At 37.3% G+C, this 11,790-nt stretch overlaps 1 pseudogene; it reads left to right on the forward strand.

Moving 5' to 3' along the window:
• The first annotated feature begins 5,188 nt into the window (after positions 1-5,188).
• On the forward strand, positions 5,189-6,966 carry LOC134385808 (afadin- and alpha-actinin-binding protein-like; annotated as a pseudogene).
• The last annotated feature ends 4,824 nt before the right edge of the window (positions 6,967-11,790 follow it).

The following is an 11,790-nucleotide window of genomic DNA, read 5'->3' on the forward strand; positions in this document are numbered from 1 at the left end:
TATATTATATAGAGACTCATGTTTCTGTTGCTTATCACACAATACCAGAAACTGGGTGATTTACAAAGAAAATGAAATTTATTTCTTACAGTTTTGGAGGCCACAAAGTCCAAGGTCCAGGGAACCCATGTGATGAGGGCCTACTTTGGGGTAGCAATGCAGGGTATCACACGGTGAGAGAACGGCACGAGCAAGTGGGCCAACCTTCTCACTTGCCCTCCTACCAAAGCCATCAGAACCATGGATCAGTCCATTCAGGAGGGCATAGTCCTCATAACCTAGTCACTTCTTACAGGCTCCAACTTTCAAAAGTATCATTGGATTTCTCATCCTCTTGACATTGTGGCAATGGAGGTCAAACTTCAATGAGTTTTGGGGGACATTCAATCCACAACACTGCCCTTTGGGAAAAACATAAACAACTCCATATTAAGAGCTCTCAAGCTGGAAATAGCTACCTTAGAGCAATGGCAAGAGACTGGAGCAATTTGTCATTTAGAAAATTAGATAAAAGATGATCAGAACAAGCCCCTGTCGTCACACTATGTTTTTACATTTTCAGTTGCTATTTGTTGGGCACCTACCATATATGCCAGTTACTGAAGGAGACACTAGTACTTTAATTAACACATTTCATTTTCATATGTAACAACATGTTCAATAAGCTTCTTCCTGCCATTTGGATGTTTTACCAGAGACCCTAAAAGCCAAGAACAAGTAAAGAGTCAGCGCTAGCACTTCCACAGCCCAAAGCAAGGTGCTGGATCACTGGCACAAAACAGACTATGACATGATAAAATAAATCCATTAGCTGAATTTCTCACCTCCTGCCTATTTAAGAGAGCTGAAGAGGCCAGTGGTTTCTGTGGGAATTATTTTGGAGTGAGTTGCTCACATGCCTTTGACTTCCACCACCCACCACCATCACTCCCTGTAGAGGACGGGTGTGGAGCACTTCACTAGCACTTGTGCCTGGTGACACAGAAAGGCTTCAAGAGCATTCCTCAGAAAGTTTGGCATGTGTTCTCTCAGACTAGGGAGATCCAATCTTGGGTTGTTCTAGATAGGAGAAATCTAATGTAATAGGTGTCTGGAGCAGGAAGATTAAAGGGGTGTGTTATGGAGAACAAGCTACACTTCTATCCATGGCTAAGCGAAGATGTGCCTTTGCCACAGACCAACTATGGTTGCTTTGACAGGCACTCTGCCCAAGAGGACTGTCTGGAGGTATGATGGGTCCCACAAAGAGAAGAGTCAGCAGAAGCTCAAGTGCTGAGTGGAGAACCATAAATGCCTCGATAGAGACATGGCCTGCCACACCAGAACTGCGTTCTTATGTCCCCGATTTGGAACTGAAGTCTGTTTTGGACCTCTGCTCTGTCTATTGGCCACCAGTACCAAATTACAACTGTATCAATCAGGTGAGGTTTTCTTTTCTCTTATCTTTCTTGTCTCTATTCTTCTATATCCCACCTTAGAATATAGCAAAGCAGTATTACATAAGTGGGGAAGGAAATAAAGCAAGGACAAAAATAGAAGCCCACCATGCCCTTTTTCCTCTGCAGGCTTCCATTCCTAGAGCAGATTTGAGTTGATGGAGGGAGAAGAGTAACTGAGCAAGAGTTTGTTTTGTTATGGCGGATGAAACTAGATTGGATTTTTATATCATCTAAATGTAATGTGACTATACATCTTGATTTGCATAGGACAGCCCTGATTTTCACCTGATGTCCTTGTGTAGGTAATAATAGTCTTTCTTTTCATATCCAACAGTGAGAAGGTTTGGATGAAAAATTATATAGTCACCCAATGCAAGAATGATCCAAAAATCTGTGGTACCTGGTTGGAAATTTAATCCATTGATGGGAAGAACAAGTGAATCTTTCAGGTACAAAAAGGGAGGTAGTGAGAATGGACTGTTTACTTCTTACATGCAAAGTACATGTAAGAGGACACTGAGTGAGAACTAAGAGGAAACATGTTTATAGTGTATTGAATGAACTTATTTATAGTAAACTTTATAATTATCTTTCTAGATGGTAAATGAAGTCTTGTTCACTCAAGAGATCGTTTTTATAGTCTTGATCTTGCCTCTAGGGAAATGTTACCCTTTTTTATTTTTTACATAGAGATATCAAGATCTAGTGGAAGCTCCTTTTACAATCAAGATTCTGGTGACCAAAATGGACAAAATCATGTGAGCAGAGTGTGTTGTGCAATTTTTATCTGAAAGAGTTATTTCTATCTGGATGAATTTCTTATTGCATAAGAAGACAAGAAAAACTAGGAAAAAGTCTACAAAATAAATTCTTGCCCAGATAAATCATGCTTAGAAAATATTCTGTCATTTGAACTAAAAATATCTTGGTTCGTAGGTATAGCTGTTTTGCTGAAAATGACATTAAAATAACCAGTTTTAAAATTAAAATATTCATATGATACATTAATAAAAATACATAAGTATTTTACTTGTATACTGTATATAAAAGTACAATTTATCACAGAAACCTCTCACTTCTATCAAAATAGTCTGAGGAAACAGGTGTAGAATAGATTATATTCCATTTAAAACATTGCTTGCTTTATTGTTTTTAAATAGGCTTATGTGAAACTGCACCCACTGGGAAAAAATGAAATCAGAATGAATCACACACCCAAAGGTCATTGATCTAAAAATATAGGTCCTGTGAAATGGATAAAAGTATTCTATTTAGTGGAAGTCGTCAAGTGAGAGGATTTTAGAATCCTTCCAAACCATTTAAGCTTCCCAGATTGTTAATTAATTTATCAGTAACAGAGAAGGCAGCCACTCCCTAGTGCCCAGTCCTCCTGGGGAAGCAGTGCAGATGAAAGGTGATCCTGCTGAGAAGGGATAGAGATCAAGGGCCTAACCTCGCCACAGGAGAGAGAGGGAAGCATCTGTGCAAAGCAAGCAGGAAAGCCGAGCCCTAACCCTTGGTTTCTTACACTGAAAGCAGACCTAGCAGGTCCTCAGGAAATACTGCTTCTGATGATGAGCGTGCAACACTTTTGGCCCAGAACAGAAAACTGATGATGAAAGCAGAACAAGCACTTGTTGTCATGAAGACATTAAACATAGTTCTGAAAAGAAATGAAAAATAATCAGGCATTCTCACGTAGCTATTTCTACAATTATTATGGATAGAAAGAATAATATTAAGGGAAGCAGGGGTGTACTTGTGTTGCTGGAGGGAGATAACAGGAATGTATTACTTTGTCAAGTGTTTCATTTTTATTTTTTGTTTTATTTTTCATTTTAATGAGCTCTTAACCAACGGATTCCTTGACCAGTTTTAGAAGGTATATTAGGTGTATATTACAGACACAAATAGTTGCCTCACTGAGGGCTATTGAGATACATTTTTTATAATGGTACTCTGGTGTGAGGGAAAAAAAGAAAAAAGTATTTTAACACCTTTTGATAACACTGCTTCTTGGTGAATAAGTATACATATATACAATGGTGTAACCAATGGCAGGGGCAGTGAGATCTTTTCACCCTAGAAGGAGGCTATTTAGGGACATGTCATTAGAGAATTAAAAATAATAATAAACAAATAAAAGTCAGGATGACTTTTATTATCACTGTGCACTAGCAATTATTAACAATAACAGTAATAAAATACTCTTTCCTGCCAGAATGAACCCCTCCCTCCGCTGACTTCCTCCTGCCAGGGTGTGTGTATGTGCATGCATATTTACATGAAAATCTGCACACACACATTCACATATAAAGGCCCACGTGGGGATCTCATCTTACTGAGAAGGAGCTTGTTCATATGTAAATTGGCAGACCCATCCTCTCAAGTTCAGGTATAATCTTGACCAGGATTCACCACAAAATCCTATTATGTCATTAAAAGGATAACTTTTTTTTAGTGATAGATATATTTTTAAACAAAGACTCTTCATAGGGTTATTCTGTTACTCTGTGAGATAAATCTCCATTTAATAGATGAGAATATGGAAGATTACGGATGCTAACTAATTTTCTCAATAGCTCCCAGTTTGCAAATAGTAAGATAGGAAATTGAATTCAGATTTTCCGAATCTACTACTTTACTATGATTATAATAAAAGTGTTTTCACAAACTCAATAAATTGTTTCTTTTTATTTAATTTTATTATCTTTTAAGTTAATAAAGGTAGGTGTTTAAAATCCACCTAGTTTTCTTTGGCTTATATAGAATCAAGGAAAAAAACTATTTTAAATTAATATTATTTAAATTATTTTTAAAATTTCTTTGGATATTTTTATTTATTTTATTTTTTATTGAAAAAATTGTACATATTTGTGGGGTATAGAGTTGACTATCTATACAATATCTGATGATCAAATCAGGATAATTAGCATATTCATCATTAAAACATGTAATCATTGTTTGTGCCCATTAACTAATTTCTAGCTGCCCCTCGCCCGCTCCCCCTTTCCCACCTCTAGTAACCACAGTTCCATTCTCTCCTTCTGAAAGTTCAACGTATTGTGATTGTTTGTCCTTCCTTCCTTCCTTCCTTTCTTCTTTAGTTCGCACTTATGAGTGAGAACATGCTGTATTTCTGTTTCTGTGCCTGGTTTATTTCACTTGACATAATTTTCTCCATTGATGTTGATGCAAATAGCAGAATTTCATTCTTTTTTATGTCTGAGTAGTATTCCATTGTGTAAATATGCCATGTTTTCCTTATCCAGTCATCTGTGGATGGATATTTATGTTGGTTCCATAACTTGGCTGTTGTAAATAGAGCTGCAATGAACATAGAAGTCCAGGTATCCCTTCGACATGATGATTTCCCTTCCTTTGGGTATATACCCAGGAATGGGATTGGTGGATTGTATGATAGTCCTATCTGCACTTGTTTAAGGAACCTCCCTACTGTTTTCCAAAAAGGCTGTACCAATTTACGGTCCCACCAACCATGTTGAAGGGTTCCCCTTTTTCTACATCCTCACCAGCATTTGTTCTCTGTCTTTTTGATAATAAATTCTAATCAGGCCCTTGGGGCTGTGGAATACAGGCTAGGACACTGAGCGGTGACTGCCCATTGTTCCCTGGGGGGCTATGACAGAAATGCCTGCATAGAAGAGTGACAGCAGCTGAACTAAATGTTTCACTGCTGAGCTAGTTCTTCAGGTATCCTGGCTGTGGAGATTGCTAAGTGAGACTGGATGGCTGTTACAGATCCAGGTCGGTCTTTAGAAGGCAAAAATATCTCTCAATATACATCAGAAACAAAGGTGGCCCCATCAAGTTTATACTCACAGCAAGTATTATTTTATTCAATACCTTTATCAAAAAATTTGTGCAGTTTTTTCAGTGCCTTCTGCACAGTAGAGAATATTGAACAAAGTATTTCATATCTTGAACAAGAATTGACTATCTTTGGTGTTCCTTCATTATATGAAGAATCCAAAGTAATGAAACAAAGAAAATTAAATATACTTGCTGTTTTAAATTTTATGAACGAGCTATTGTTACTTCATTGGAATAACCTATCCCAGGAAAATGTGGAAACACAGAATCTGAAACTGGGAAGAGATGGAGACCGTCTACAGAACTGCTCTGCAAAATTTAAAGAATAACTGGAAAATTCTAGGAGGTGAAATGATTGGGCTTTAGGGAAGAGACAGACAGTTATAATGCAAGAACAGGCATTTGCATCAGCTACTGAAAAATGAGAAAGATGAGGTACAAAAATTTCAAAATAACCTTTCAAATCAGGCTACTCAATATAATCATGAAATGAAGAGAAAGGAGCGTGAATATAATTAACCAAAGGGACAACTACATCAAGTTGTTATGAATAAGAAGTATAAAAAAATAGCTATGGATGTTTTAAATGAAATGGGGAGAACTGATGGAAACAGAGGCTCCTGGAGGACTGGTGTAACTGAAGCCAGGAATGAAGATGAAATGTATAAAATTCTCGATTGATTATGAGTATCGCCAGAAATAAATCCTAATGGAAAATACTGAACTTAAGAAGATTCTTCAGCAAATGAAAAAGGAGATGATTTCTCTTCTTTCTCCCCAAAAGAAGAAACCTAGAGAAAGAGCAGATGACAGACCAGGAGCTGTTATCTCTGATGTTGAAGAAGATGCCAGGGAACTGGGCAGAGAGAGTACGTAGGATCTTTCCTGTAAAACTGTGAAAGAGGCTTGCAAACAGCATCAGAAGACAGTGGACGATTTTGAAAAGTCGTGTAGAAAAACTTGATAATCAAGTTTCAAAGGTACACTTAGAAGGTTTTAATAATGAAGATGTAATCTGAAGAGAAGACTGTGAACAAGAAACTGAAAACCTCAAGTTAGAAATTCAGCAATGCAAAGAAATGTTAAAACTCAGCAGCAACTTTTACAGCAGCAGCTTGCTACTGCAAACGATGATGATACTACTTCACTATTATGAGACTGTTACTTTTTGGAAGAAAAGGAATGCTTCAAAGAAGAATGGTTTCCATTTAGAGAACAAAAAAAAAAAAAAAAATGAATTTTGAGAGAGGAAGAAGCTTTACAGTTAAAGACAAAGGCATTTGAAGAAGCAAGAGCCAGTTGGCTAAAACAACCGTTTTTAAATCTGACTAGTTTTGACCACCAGGACTCAGAAAATATGAAACTTTTCAGTGCCTTCTCAGGAAATTCTGATCGGGGCAATCTTACAGTGCACTCAAGGCAATGGCAAAAGAAACCTCACAGTGTGTCTAATGGGTCTCCAGTTTGCACATCTTAACTCATTACATTTCTTCCTGGTTCATCTTCTACTTCATACTTTTGCCAGACACATTCCAGTGTGTCTGAACATAGTTCAGACAATGTACTGAATATAATTCCTGAAGAAACAAAACCAAATCAGGTTGGAAGAGAATGCACAAATCAGAAATGGAGTGTTTCATATGACCTGGGTCATAGGAAGGTTGCTGTGATCTTCGTAGTGGTTGCTCCTTGACCTACACAAATTCTCTTGTAGAAAAATATGTCTTACCCTAGACGTGTGGACTGGATTTTTTTCCCATTAACATTTTCATCAAATTAGACATCTCAGTTGAAACAGGGTGCTGTAGATTGAATGCCCCCCACAATCTTGTTGAGGCTTAATCCCCACTGTAACTGTTGAAGGTGGGAAATCCTATTACGATAATTGAAAGGTGGGGCCTTAAAGAGGTGATTAGATTACAGGACCGTGCCATAGTGAATGGATTAAAACTGGTGTCATGGGCATGGTTTGGAGGGCTTTAAAAAGAGAGTGAATGAGGTTAGTCTCTCTTGCTCTCTCTGCTTCACCATTTTCACAATGTGATACTTTGCTGTCACTGTCACCACCACCTAGGCTCTCACCAGATGTGTACCCTGGACTTTGGACTTCCTAGTCCAGAAACTGTAAGCAATAAATTCATTTTCTTTATAAATTGCCCATCTCCGTGCATTTTGTTATAAGCAATAGAAATGGAATAATACACAGGGTGTATCATAGTGTCAACCACCTCTAATAATTTAAGATGGTCTGAGTTGTTTGTTTGGACTTCTTTGTCTTTCCCCAAAGAGCTGAAATGTTAAATCTATTAAAAGGATATAAAAGCTTTGGATATGTATTTTAGTAACAGAAGCATCTGGTTCTGTGAATAAAAGAATGTATAGATATTTGGATGGTAACAAAAGCACTAGAAAGAGTTTCCTCTTATAGTTGTTAAACATAGCACTTTTAGGAAACTGATTACTGTAAATGTTTAATTTTTGTCTTAAATATAATTGGCATTGGAAATTTAGCTTTTACTTGGATGTGTACTATAGATTTTTAACAAAACAAGTTCTGTATTTATTACGTTTAGTGTGATTTAAAATGATCTCTTTCATATGTTTTAAATAAAGTGATTAATGTGATTGAAGTGATTTACCCATTAATCCATTAATTAATGAGTGGATCAATCCATTCATGAGGGCAGAGCCATTGTGATCCAATCATCTCTTAAAGACCCTCTTTTTCATACTGCTACATTGGGGATTAAGTTTCAACATGAGTTTTAAAGGGGATGGACATTCAAACCATAGCAGCCAATACCTAAAATGTTCAGTAAGAGCAAATTTACCTTTAATATTAAATTCTACTTGGCTAAGAAAAAATGGGGCTATTTTAATTAGTTTTAGAATAAGCATGGGGGTAATTTTGAGTGTATTAAAAGGAACATTATCTTTTATAATCATCTCAGTGAATACCCTCCATCAGGATACTTTATCAGTCAATGAGAAAGATGGACACATGAATCTAAGTCTATATATCATTTTGTACAGGGTGCTGTACAGAGCACTGACCAAAATGATATACATGGAGAGTGGCCTGAACTGGGTTATGAAGGTGAGAATTTATCTAAAGGAATAAAGGTAATTAGAGAAAACAGTGAATCAGACCAAGGGAACATCATGGACGATGTTATGAACATGTAATGGAGCATGATAGGGCTGAAGAAAGCAGGTTAGTTATGGCAAAATATAGGTTGTTTGGACTAACATAGAGCAGTTGATGGTAGGTGACAGGAAGTAGACAGATTAAGTATGTTTAAGAAAATGAATTAGAATATATATGTATATATATATTGAATCTGTGGGGAAATAAGGCAAAAGCTGATAGTTCTCAACCAAAATCTCTTCTTTTTTTTCTTGGGTATAATTTATATATTATACGGACTCTATTGCAGCCTTGCTGAGAACAGAGTGTAGTCATATGACTGAGCTCCAGTGAATGGAAAGCAAGCAGTAATAAGTGCCCCTCTATGGGTATTTTCCTCCGGCCCACTAGGATGGTGGTTCTCTGATAACTTTGGATTCCATGTGTTGAAGATGCTGGAGCCTCTATCAGACTGGTTGCTGTCAGTGTGACAAATGGTCTAAAATATTACATTTCCGATTCTTGGGTCATTACCACTGGGTCTAGATGATAAAGTACTTTGGACAATCCTAACTAAATTGTTAACAAATCAAAGTATTTTAGTCTGGGCTGTATTATAATCAGATTTACATTTGGAAACTATATCTTTGGCAGGAATGATAAGGATGGGAGGGGGTCATTTATGAGACTACTACAGAAATCCAGATGTGAGATGACAAGGACCTGGACTAGGAAGATAGTTAGAAGGATATATCTGGCTTGATCGCTTTCTTTCTTTCTCTCCCTCTCTCTCTCACTCTCCCTCCCTCCCTCCTTGCCTTCTTCATTTTCTTCCTTCCTTCCTTCTTTCCTTTACTTCTTTTTAAATCTGGGAAATATGAAATGACAATGGCAGTTGGGATAAATGGGAAATTCATAAACCAAAGGCCTTTAGTAGGTAAATCTGTAAGAGCTGTGATTGATTGGGTGTGGCGGATAAATGACAAGAGGAAATCCAGACTGACTTACAAGCCTGTGGCTTGAGTAACTGGTTAGATACTGTGTCGGGAAGTTAGAGAAAGAGCATGCTTAGGAGGAACAGTGGAAAGGTTCAGTATTAAGCATGTTGATTTTGGTTTGGCCTAAAATCACTGAATAGCCAAGGATGATATGTCTGAAAAATAATTCTATTTAAAGTTCAAGCAAAACTTCTGGGATGTTGACAACTTTGCACCATCAGTTTTGTGTGAAACAATAAGGCTGGGTGATGGGATGGCACATATCCTCAGACTGGGGATGGGAAATAGCAATTTAAAGATAAACAGAGGAAAAAAGAGATAACATCAAAGAGTGAGAAGGAGATAGGGGGGAAAGGAAAATAGCGTGGAAGGTAGCACCAAAGCTAAACAATGAAAAGTTCAAGGTCCAAAATTTCACAGGGAAAATTCAGATAAGGACTGAAAATAAGTCATTAGATAATACATCAGGGAGGTCGTTATTGACTTTACAAAGAGCAGTTAGAAAAAAATGGTGATGACAGAAGCCTGATTGCTCTGGTTTGAGCAATAAATGGATAGAAATAGACACCACAGTACGGATAACCCTTGCAAGCAGCTATGATTGCGTAATAACCACAGAGAGGTGTTGCATCAAGAAAGAGATCGACTTTTGTGTTTTGGGTTGAGAATCCCTGATTATATTTATACTATGAAAAATAAGAGACATTTTAAAGATATGGAGGGAGAGATGATGTACGATGCAGTGAAATCTCTAAAGGTGTGGAAGGAGAAGGGTGTACAGATTAAACTTGGTTAGGAAGTGATGCCTTTCTCTACCGAGAGGGAAGAAAGTAAAAAGAACTGAAGTTTATGCAGACTGTGGAGTAAGACATTCAAAAGAGCCTTGTTTGACAGTTTCTCTTTCCTATGACATAGAAAATGAAATGATTTTCTGTAATAAGGGGAGAGGTGATGGGATAGAAGATTTAGACATTAAGGTCAAAGTCTGGCAAACCCTCTAAGGTCGATGGGAAAGCACACTGACTAGGACACAAAGGGGATTGCTGGGTTGTACCAAGGACCCAGGTACATTTGAATACCGTGCCTTTGCAGGAGCACCTCTCTCTGCTTTTGTGTGATTTTCTCTAGCCTTGCAGGATAGTTGGGATACACTAGCATAATAGCCAGCCGGTATGTTCAATCCAGGATTGAGGCTTTCGGGGCTTTTTAGCTGAACGAACAAGGCAGCAAAAGAGGTAAGTAATGGTGAATGGGATCTCTGCTAAAATGTCACATATGAATGTAGCTCGTAATTTTGGTCTATATATTGCTTTAGATTGTGTTCTACATAGTGTGGCAATAATGTGTTGGCACAGAGTGTGGAAATTCAGTACCAGAGAAGCAAAAATAAAAGCTTGCCTTAACGATTGACTTTCAGGGCATGAAACTTTATTTAAAATATAAAGGAATTACCAATGTATTTTGCTACAGTCTTTAAGTGGCCTCTAAGTGTTGCCTTGAACTAACATTTATCTGTCTAACAGCTCTTCCAAAATATGGCAGTTAATTCTATCTTGATGTGTTGGTTTGTCTTCTTATAAAAACAACCTAAATTCTTGAACTTGAAATGTTGATAACATATTTTCACTTTTGACATGTCATGGTTTTTATTTAGCTCCACTTGGCTCTTTGAAGAGGACAAAGTACCAGAGGGAATACATAGATTTTCTTCTGGCTTTTTCAGTTACCCTAGTTCTCGTGATGCAAAATCATTTTATCTGGTTAAAAATTGTTAGAGTGCAAAACTTCATGGTCAAAAGGAGTGTGGTGCTAAATTTAAACTGGGAGAGTAGTTTACTATCAGAGAGAGATTCTACTTTGTTCTTTTAGTAATAATAGGGAGTGACATGTCTTTGCCATTAGCAGACTTTCGCATGTTGCTTCTCTTGCCAATAGCTACAGGGTTATATGTTGATCCTAATGGATGGTGACACATCTTGTTAACTATGTTGACATATATTCTCTTGAGCACCCCCTTTGTGGGTAGGAGGTGGAGTGGGGATATGTCTTGTAGTTTTAGCTGTGTGCCAAACTAAACATTACACACTTGCTGATTTATGTGAGAGCGTATTCACGTTTGTGCTGTGGTTGCTTAGGGTTTTGTGTGTTTATAAGTGCACTTACAAACGTATATATGTGTATTTATGTAGGTAGGTATAATACTTTAGGGCTAAAGTCCTAACAGCAACAAATTACTGCAGTTAATAAAAAATAACTGAGTAGTTATTGAGCATTTCTGTGACAGCTGCTGAGTAAATTACATTTGATAGAATTTAAACCTCAAAATAAGTCTGATGTTTAACTTTATTGAGGTGGAAGCTAAGACTTGGAGGTGTTGTGAACTATCAAAGCT

The sequence above is a fragment of the Cynocephalus volans genome, chromosome 9 (genome assembly GCF_027409185.1).
Source record: "Cynocephalus volans isolate mCynVol1 chromosome 9, mCynVol1.pri, whole genome shotgun sequence".
Classification (NCBI taxonomy): Eukaryota; Metazoa; Chordata; class Mammalia; order Dermoptera; family Cynocephalidae; genus Cynocephalus; species Cynocephalus volans.